The sequence below is a fragment of the Macrobrachium rosenbergii genome, chromosome 47, assembly GCF_040412425.1.
Source record: "Macrobrachium rosenbergii isolate ZJJX-2024 chromosome 47, ASM4041242v1, whole genome shotgun sequence".
In the NCBI taxonomy this organism is placed as follows: domain Eukaryota; kingdom Metazoa; phylum Arthropoda; class Malacostraca; order Decapoda; family Palaemonidae; genus Macrobrachium; species Macrobrachium rosenbergii.
In genome coordinates this window covers 193,576-203,207 of record NC_089787.1, presented here as the reverse complement: position 1 = coordinate 203,207, position 9,632 = coordinate 193,576, and the positions used below count along the sequence as shown (strand labels likewise).

General features: G+C 38.7%; 1 long non-coding RNA gene across 1 annotated transcript; it reads left to right on the top strand.

Annotated features, from left to right (window-relative positions):
* The first annotated feature begins 8,371 nt into the window (after positions 1-8,371).
* On the top strand, positions 8,372-9,382 carry LOC136830925 (uncharacterized). The gene is made up of 4 exons (XR_010850762.1): positions 8,372-8,750; positions 8,917-8,978; positions 9,085-9,162; positions 9,268-9,382. It is a non-coding gene; the product is annotated as an uncharacterized lncRNA (long non-coding RNA).
* The last annotated feature ends 250 nt before the right edge of the window (positions 9,383-9,632 follow it).

Sequence of the window (9,632 nt, the reverse complement as noted above, 5' to 3'; positions counted from 1 at the left end):
GGCGGATGGAGTGTTAAATTCTTTATCCAGGTACTCATTTGAACATATCCTAAGTGCTCTGGGAATAAGTTGCACCCTACCATGATTTTACGGAGACATTGTGGCCTTCCCAATAATGTTGAATCTCTCTAACTATCCCACTCACTGCAGAAACAGACCGTTTTAAATCTTGAGTTTCATTCGCTCTAAAACCTGGTCCAGAGTAATCTTAATTTCCTAGTTGCTTTTGATAAACATTTTGCAAAAAACAATTATGACAAGAAAGGGCATGTCTCAAAGGCATTTGCTAAATGTCTTGGAGCAAAATAACAACAAAAATTAAACACTACAAAATTCAAAATGCATTAGTTAGTTTAAGAAAGGAGGGGATATCATCATCACAAAATCTAACAAAAGACAGGAAAATAGTTCTGTTAGACAGGAGACGCCATCCAATAAAGTTCTAAACTTGATGTGGAGACCTACGACAAATTAACGAAGATCCCACAACAAATATTGTTGCTCAATTTAACAAATGAGTCAGAACCATAGGGGGCAATAAAAAAGACAGAATTACTAGAGACATTCAAGGTAATCAACCCCTCTCTCCCCTATTTTTACGGCCTCCCGAAAACACATAAAGATGGGATTCCCTTACGCCCCATAATATCTAGCAGGGAGCTCTTTTCATTAACCTAGAGTATAAAATGGCCCACAGACTTGTTATCACCGCTTTTCTAGGAACCTTCTCATCCTCCCAAGTCAAACATGCAGAGGATTTCCTTTAAGAATTTAATAGTTAAACATCCCCTCAATGTACCAAATTACTCAGCCTAGATGTCGAGTTTTTGTTTTTCCAAAGTAACGATTGCCGACGTGTTGTCAACAACCAGAGAGGAAGTTACAACCATATGAGAGACCATTTTCCTCTTGGCATAGATAAAACTTTAAAACTTATCAACCTCTGTGACAAACAGCGTGTTTCTTTCAATGGTAATTTTACAAACAAGAAATTTGGCTGTAGCATGGGAAGTCCCCTATCACCCCTTCTATGAAACTTGTACATGGAATGTTCGAAACAGAACTTTTGTCGTCTATCAAAACCCCATAATATGATCTGGCTTAGATACGTAGATGATATCTTTACTTTCTGGGACAATAGCTGGGGACTTTAATGAATTTTTTAATAGGCTAAATTCGCTAGTTCCGACCATAAAATTGAAAATAGAATGGGAAAAGGACGGAAAACTGCCGTTCCTAGATGTACTGATCATAAGAAAACAGAACAGGTATGCATTTACAGTATGAAAATACCTTCAGCTGTCTCCTACATTCATTTCTTAAGCTACCACGACGTCTCCGTAAAATCATGGTAGAGTTAACCTATTCCTCAGAGGACTTAGGATATGTTCAAATGGTACATGGATGAATTTAACACGATCCGCCAACACCTAACAACTGCTTATATCACCACACATTATCGAGGGCTATTAACCAGCGAATAAAATATACTATAAAGGTCCCACTCACAACAGACAAATGAGTTTCAACAACAATAAAGCTTCCGTCTGATGAAAACATCCAAAGAGCCTCCGAACAACTCAGGCTAACAATCGCTCATTTTCCATTATCCGTCATCAGGAGTTCGCTCGTTAACGTATGTAAATAAAGGGAAGAAGCCGGAGTTTACAGATACCGTGTAGTAATTGTCAGGACATCTACATGGCGAGACAGGTGATCGCTCACCAAAAAGAATAACAGGCAAAAAAAGATCAGTACGTTACGCTTCCGGAGTTCGGGAATTTTTCTACATATCAGAAATACAGGGCATGTCGTTAACTGGGTGGGGCGGCGGAGTTGGTTTCAAAGTAGCTGTCCGTACAAAGAAAGGATGCTGGAATGTGCTATCATCAATCAAACCAACAATATGAACCTGTCAGGAGGACATTGAAATCGGATGACATCGACACGTAATCCTCAAACCCTCATGAAGAAGATGACCCAAGAAACGCGACCGCCAGATCCATCCCCAAACGGGAGCTAATGAGGCCAAAAACCACTAGGGAATTTAGTCATTCTCCTCCTCAAGAAACGCCACCTCCATAACATCGGAGGCTTAGGCCCACACCTTTATGTTTTTGTATATATACCATTGTAACTTTCCACCTGTCCATATTCTACCAGTGAACAGGGGGCACAAGCTAGTGCGAAATATATGGTTTCAACTTGTTTAAATAGTGTTTTATGAGCTTTCTTATATATATATATATATATATATATATATATATATATATATATATATATATATATATATATATATATATATATATATATATATATATATATATATATATATATATATATATATATATATATATATATATATATATATATATATTCAAACAAGGCATTTAGGCTGAGTGAGTGACGTGTATACTCTTACTATGGTACATATTTACACTAATTGAAAAACTGTACATTATTCTCTCACGCGTCTACTAAAGCTCAGCCATCTTTTCTTGGCAGGTGGGAAGGGCACCAGCTTAGCCCATGCAGGTTGCAACAGTTGCTGCTGCTGCTGCCGCTGTTGCTGCTGCTGCTGCTGTTGCTGTTGCTCATCCTGGTGCTGTTCACTCTCCGTCTTTTAGAACAACCTTTTATCCGGGGGTACTTCGATCACGCCAGAGTAAAGGGTTGTACATCGAAAATTCTGGATGTACTTGGCATAGGTGGAGGGAAGGGGCGGCGATGGTGCTCAGGTAATGTCATCATCTTCGCTAATGCTTTTCCTCCCTAACTCGCTCGCTGCAATCTGTATTGGATGTCCGTGGCGAAAGATTTAAGCGGTGAGGTAATATCTCTGTCCTCTAAAGGAGATAGAGTCACCTTTCTCTGCTGGGTGTGACACATTGTTCCTATCATCTACAGTGTGCACTGTAGTATTATTGTAATCTCATTATTTTTTATTCGTCCAGGTACTGACTAAGACTAATGGTTTTTGCCTGCAACTTTGAATCCCCTTTAAAGTATTGCACCGACTGTTTTATTGTTTAAATGAGAATACACTTTAGAGTTTACTACCGATGAATTCTCTGATAAGTTCAGCTCCCGTTTCATTTTAACAATTGAGTTTTCCTGGCGCGAACTGTCATACGCTGTGTGAGTTTTAGGGAAGTTACTCAAATCCAAATGGGGTTGAGCACATCCTTCAATTCCGCGTGTGAGATCGTCCGTTTCGGGAGAAGATCAAGCTTCATCGATTGTCGGTGTACAGAAGCTCAACTCCCGCCATACAGTTTTTGACGTCATGCGGAACTTACATATGTCCTTTGCCAGATCCAGTATGCCAAATCCAATATAGATTGGGGATTCAGCGACAGTCTCCTTGCAGTGATTCACAATCATGCCGATATTCCTCAACCTCTCAAAAGATTTGTACGTATGCTTAAGCACATTTCTAAGCAGTGAGGTTTCGTTGGTGGTAACAACAGTCCTGGTGGAATAGTTTAAAGGGTTTTTAATGGTTACACCAAAAAGACCACTCATCAAGATTTTGATGGTGTTCCTCTTGTCGGGGTCCATTTCTTTCGCTCTCCTCTCTGCATTCTCAGTGACATATTCCCTCAAATAATATCCCTGCTTGAACTTGTAAACTTTCCTTATCCTCTCCACTTCAAACCCGAGTCTTATCAGCATTTGTAAAAGAGGAAGACAGATCAGATGGTTGCACATTGGCAAATGTGTACCCACCAGTTTGACATTCTTCTTAGTCAGCTTCACATTGAATTTTCCAATAGACTTTTAGTGTATGGGGAGAGGTGTTGGAAAGTCACGTTCATATGGTGCAGGGCCAAAGGGAAGTCATCAGTCCTGAGGGTGACACCGTCTCTAACCTTCTTGGTACCGAGGAGGATGAAGTAACCGTATTCCCCCTGCGATTTGATGGTCGTGATATCGCTGGCGATAAAACTCTCAAGTTCGGCGGGGGAGAGCTCCGTTACTTCATCCAGAGGCATTTTATATCTGCTCATGACTGTGTCATAAAGACTAGTGAAATCAACATATAATATATATGATTGTTTGTCACCCATTTTAAAATTAGGATTTAACTCGGGATTGTTGGCTATGGCATGTCTTTGGACTAGACTGTAGAAACCACCTCTAATGTTGTAGGAAATCAACTGGTAAGTTTCCCCATCAGAAATTAGGGAAGAGTGAAGAAATGCTTCTAGAGAGAGAGAGAGGTAGAGGTTAAATAATAGATCGGGTCTAATCCAAATTGCGCGTAAGCAACATTCCTCCAAGCTGAGTAAACATCGCACAATAATTCCACATCCATAACCAAATATAAAATGGTATAATCAAGCAGTTTAGTATACTTTGCAGCCTTCCACACTTTGCGGACGTGCTCGTATCCTTCGTCGGGTATGTTTTCCCTCGTCAATGAGGAATTGAAATGCACTTTAAGAGGGACACCCGTTTTTCTCAACACATTGAAACCTCTGACATAATCATAGGGGTAATACTGTTTACCCGTACTTAAAACCAGTTCTGTGCACTCGTCAGGATATTTGGATAACATCCGACGTGTGATTTCCAGTGACCCCTTCTGTTTAATATGGCTCGAAGCAAGACTGGATAGCGATCCTCTTATCATGTTCAAACTATCCATCAATTGGATGTTACCCGTTTTCAGTGCATAAAATGTACCCCCATCGAGTTTCAAAATTTCAAAGTTGTGTTTGGCGGACGCTTCTTTCAAGATGAGGGTGGCCTCATATGATAAATTATGCACTAAAACGTGCAGGGATCTTTCAACTTGTTTCACATTAAATTTCCTCTCACATAACTTGGCCCAGTCTCTTGCAATTTTATTGAGAAAATCGTCGACACTCTGTTCACCTACACCCACTCTGTGTACACAGTATTCGCCGCTTCTGCCATCGATATCGATGATGACGTAGCAATAGGCGTACACTTTCTGCTTCGAAACGATTCTCAGGTTTTCATCTTCTTCCGGCTGTCTGTTGTATGCATCAAAATCTTAGAAGGCGATGTGTGAGATTTTATTCAGCGCTTTCACTTTGGTGAACTGTTTAAACTGTCCAGGTTCAGGGTATAGAACAGTGGTTCGAGTTGGGTTGAACATCTTTTTGAAGAGTGTGAGTGTCATGGTCACGAATGGCTGGAGTTTTGAAGAGAGACATGGTCAGTGATCAATTGTAACAGTCAGGGGACCCCCCTGCGAGATGGTCAGTGTTTTTCTGTCCTTTCCTGATTTCAAAATATACATAAATATTAAGGTTGGATCCTTCTCTAACGTTTTGATCACTGTTCACAGGTAAGGTTGTTTAATGGTGAAATCATTTATTCGATCTCGAGAGGTTGCAATCATCATTTTCCTCGGTCATTTAGTTCACCAGTTCTTGCCGATTTGTCCACCGCCCCTAACTCCGAGATCTTGAAACTGGCCATGTTCACCAACTCTGGAACTTGACTGTGCAACGATGTGATGATGCGCCAACCTGAACCTTCACTCAAAGTTTAGTCTATCTTCCAGATTGCTCGCCACATATTCGATAGCCTCGTCTATCACATCGAGTGCAGTGTCCACCAATGTTAACACTGGTAGGGTATTAATGTAAAAAATACCAGTTTCATGAGTGGCACTGGCACCCGTCATTCTCTCTCTGCTGATGACAATGCACAAGTATAGCATGGCGCTATTTACATTCAGGTTGTTGAGAGCGCGTATAACCTCCTCGGCGAGTTGCATTCGGTTAATTCTGAGCGCCGTTGTCACATCAAATTGCGTTCCCACTGCAGTCGAGTATGTGATGGCACTCACAATCCGGTTGCCTACCTCTCCTTCCCTGTCAAGCAACGGTGCTTCCTGCTGCTGTGACACTCGCTGTTTGGCACCGCCTACTCGACAATGTCTTCCAGCATTCGCTGTGGATGTTTCCATCGCATTTGCTTCACTCGGTGGAGGTGCGAAGAAGGCATTCGAAGTGGAGGTGGAGGAGGCTGCGAAATAGGGGTGGCTGTGGTGAATTTTAAAAGTATCAAAAGAATGTTTTATATGTAAAAGGTGACAATGTTTTATTTTATGGAGACTGGTCAAAATGAATTATTCTTACCAGATACAGGAGTAGCTGTGTTCTCTCCTACAGAGGTTACCCTTGCTTCGCTCAGCAGAGGAGTAGTATGGGTGTTAGGAGAGGCTGCAAAATAGTAATGGCTGTGGTGAATTTTTAATTATAAAATGGAAAGTTTTATATGTAAAAAGAGTGGCAATATTCACGTAGACTGGTGTTGCATCATATATGAAAAATTAAATTAATTATTATTATTATTATTATTATTATTATTATTATTATTATTATTATTATTATTATTATTATTATTATTATTGTTATTATTATTATTATTATTATTATTATTATTATTATTACCAGAGCTGAGAGTAGTGTTCTCTCCTGCAGGGATGGGTCTCAGGTTCGATCCTTTCTGACCTCTCTCACTGCTTCTTCTTCTTCTTCTTCTTCTTCCGCCATTAGTGCTACTCTTCCTCCCCTCAAATGTCTTTTGCCACTGATGGTATAATAAATCCCATGGCATTGGCTGTTCACTAATGCTTGAGCTGTCATTGCCACTGCTGGAGCTGCTGGCAGGATGTTGTGGAGTATAGCAACGCGTTCTGTGAACTGATGTCCATCTCGCCAAACTCATACATTATATAGCGGGACATCACTCCTAATCACACTCTTATCGATAAAGTGGGATTAATAACAGATAGATACCTAATCAGACTCTTATCGATAGAGTGGGATTAATAACAGGTAGTTTATAACGCTTCAACTCTTATCAGTGATACACCTGTTCATGAGTCACGCGGTGGGTCTAAATCATATCAGCAGTGGATACCTAATCAGACTCTTATCGATAGAGTGGGATTAATAACAGTTAGTTTATAATGGTTCAGCTCTTATCAGTCACACAGCTGTGGTTTATTCACGCAGTGGGACTTTCTCATATCAGTTCAGATCTGTTCGGCAAGGTGTCTCCTCCTCCTAATCAGACTTTTATCAATAAAGTGGGATTAATAACAGATAGTTTATATTGATCCATCTCATCAGTCATGCGACAGTTGATGAGTCACGCAGTGGGCCTCTCTCATATCAGTTCGGGGACCTTTTCCCCTACTTACTACATAATTTTTTTTATATATGCATGTTATCAAATGTTCAGGACGCCAGGACGCCAAATGGCACCTTTTCCCCTACTCAGGTAGAGGTAATTTATGATGGATTAGTTCGTTACTACGATATACAAAAATAGAATCTATAGGGACTTTAGTAAAAAGAGAACAAACATCAGCACTATCAAATTTATCTGTAGGGAAAAAGTGATTTTGGTAATTTATCAACTAAATCTAGAGAATTATATATGTGAGAATTGGAAATAATTCCAAGGAACGGGGACAAGAGCTTAGTAACATATTTTGAAAGTTTATATGATATTGAGTCAACAGTACTGATAATGGGCCGCATAGGGTTATTTTCTTTGTACGTTTTTACTAATCTGTACAAGTAAGGTAATGAGGAAAATTTTATTGACAACTGACCTATTAGGTCTTTTTTTGTCTTTAAGGATTTTTTCTCACTGTGCTACTAACATTTTTTAAGACTTGATCAAGGGGATTTTTTGTCAGTTTTTTTTTAAGTCGTATTATCATCCAGTAGGGCTTGCAGAGTCAGCTTTATCTAAAGTTACATTACATATCACATAGGCAAGTCCTACTGGATGATAATGCGACTTACAAAAAACTAACAAAATAAAACCATGGATCAAGAAATCGAATACATAAAAAAATAAGGACAGATTTATGTTATCCTTCACATGTACTTGATATTTGCTATAATAAAGCTCTCAAAAATTTCATAGCGAAAGTAACATGGAGAGAGAAACCCCTAAGAATATTCTTAGCTTGCTTTATTTTAGTGGTTTTTAAACCATAAAATCATTGTTAAAATCTTTTAATGTCAACCAGCTTTTTTTTTCACTAAAAGGAGTGTTAATAAAAAAATAGCCCTAAGGAAAACAACAACATAGTATGTACAATTCCATGCTTGAACTGCCCTTCGTTTTATATTGGCCAATCCAGCATGGATTTACAAGAGCAAATTAAATATCATAAGCATTCAGTCAAAACTGGGCAAACATCCAATGCAATATTCATTCATTTAAGTGAAACCACTCACAGGATAAATTGGATTGAAAGTTCAGTGACTGCCAGATAGAAAGATTTCTGTTCACGAAATCTTTTAGAATCTGTTATTATACAGCTTACTTCCAGTTGTAATTTTAACCTTAGCCCCGGCAAATATTATTTGGACCCATGTACAAAATATTTCATTTTACATGGCGACAGGAAAGACTAGTAACTATTATCACTTTGGTATTTTGATTGCCCTACTCTTGGTACCATCAAACTGTCTTTCCTGCCGTCCAAACTACTAAGATGGATAGTTTGCTAATTCCTCCTCCTTCCATATGCTTTTACTTCAGCGAAATCGCCGACGAGGAGCGAAGCAGCCCGACAGTCAGAGCAGAGACCTCATTCACCTGAGAAGGTCCACACTTTTCATATTCTTCCGCCATGCCTATGTTAAGCTAAGGACATATCTTGGGATCCCTGGTCTCCGTCACCCTTCTGTGACCATCTGCCAAAATCTATCTGCAATGCCTTTGTGCAAGGTTCGACAATGGTGAGTACCAAGAATAAATAGGGTTTATTCTTAAAGGTTATCATTGCGAACTCTTAGTGCCTTGTGTTGCCTATTGAAGTTTTCCTATCTGTCATCTCCAAACTTGAGATTAGTAATAGTTTTGTGGTCAGTTATGTTTATATATTGTATTCTCTTGTCCTTTCAGGTGACATAGCTCTCGGACTAATAATTCTAGCTTAGTCATAAACACATATTGTAAATAATTGGGTAAGAGAATCATATACAATTATTTGTTTCGAGTGACCATATTTATGAAGGATAGTTTCCCATATTGTGACCCGCAGATTTATATTAGGTTTACCATTCATTTCAGGATTTTGGTTTGTTTTGATGTACCGGCCCTTTATTTCCTTCCTGTTACTCATGTAAACCTCGGTTGCTCAATTGTAAGGTAATTTTATCTTGGGTTATTATTCCTGTGGGTATATTGTAAATATTCTTCTACAAAAGTTATCTTCAATTTTCGACCGTAATCTTCATGAAATTTTCTTTACAGACAGCGAGCGAAGCTGAACAAAGGAAACACCCTACGATCTGCATTAACTGCCTTGTTTATCTGTAACCAAATTATTTTAAAGACTTATTTAATGCAATAAATATCATGTATGTAATACATATTTTTCCTTCCAACCCGATTTGAATATATTTATCAGATTTTTTAGAGGTGTTAAGCTGAGTAAAATGTTCAAGAATGACCTTAAAGATAAAATCACTGATTTAACTCCAAGTTAGCTACCTTACATATATTTTCTATGTATTCGTATGTTTAATATATATTTTTTGGTAAAACTGTTCGCCTGGCAAAAATTTGTATTGTTTACCATAAGGAGAAATATTGAGTTTTACTTTTATAACATATGT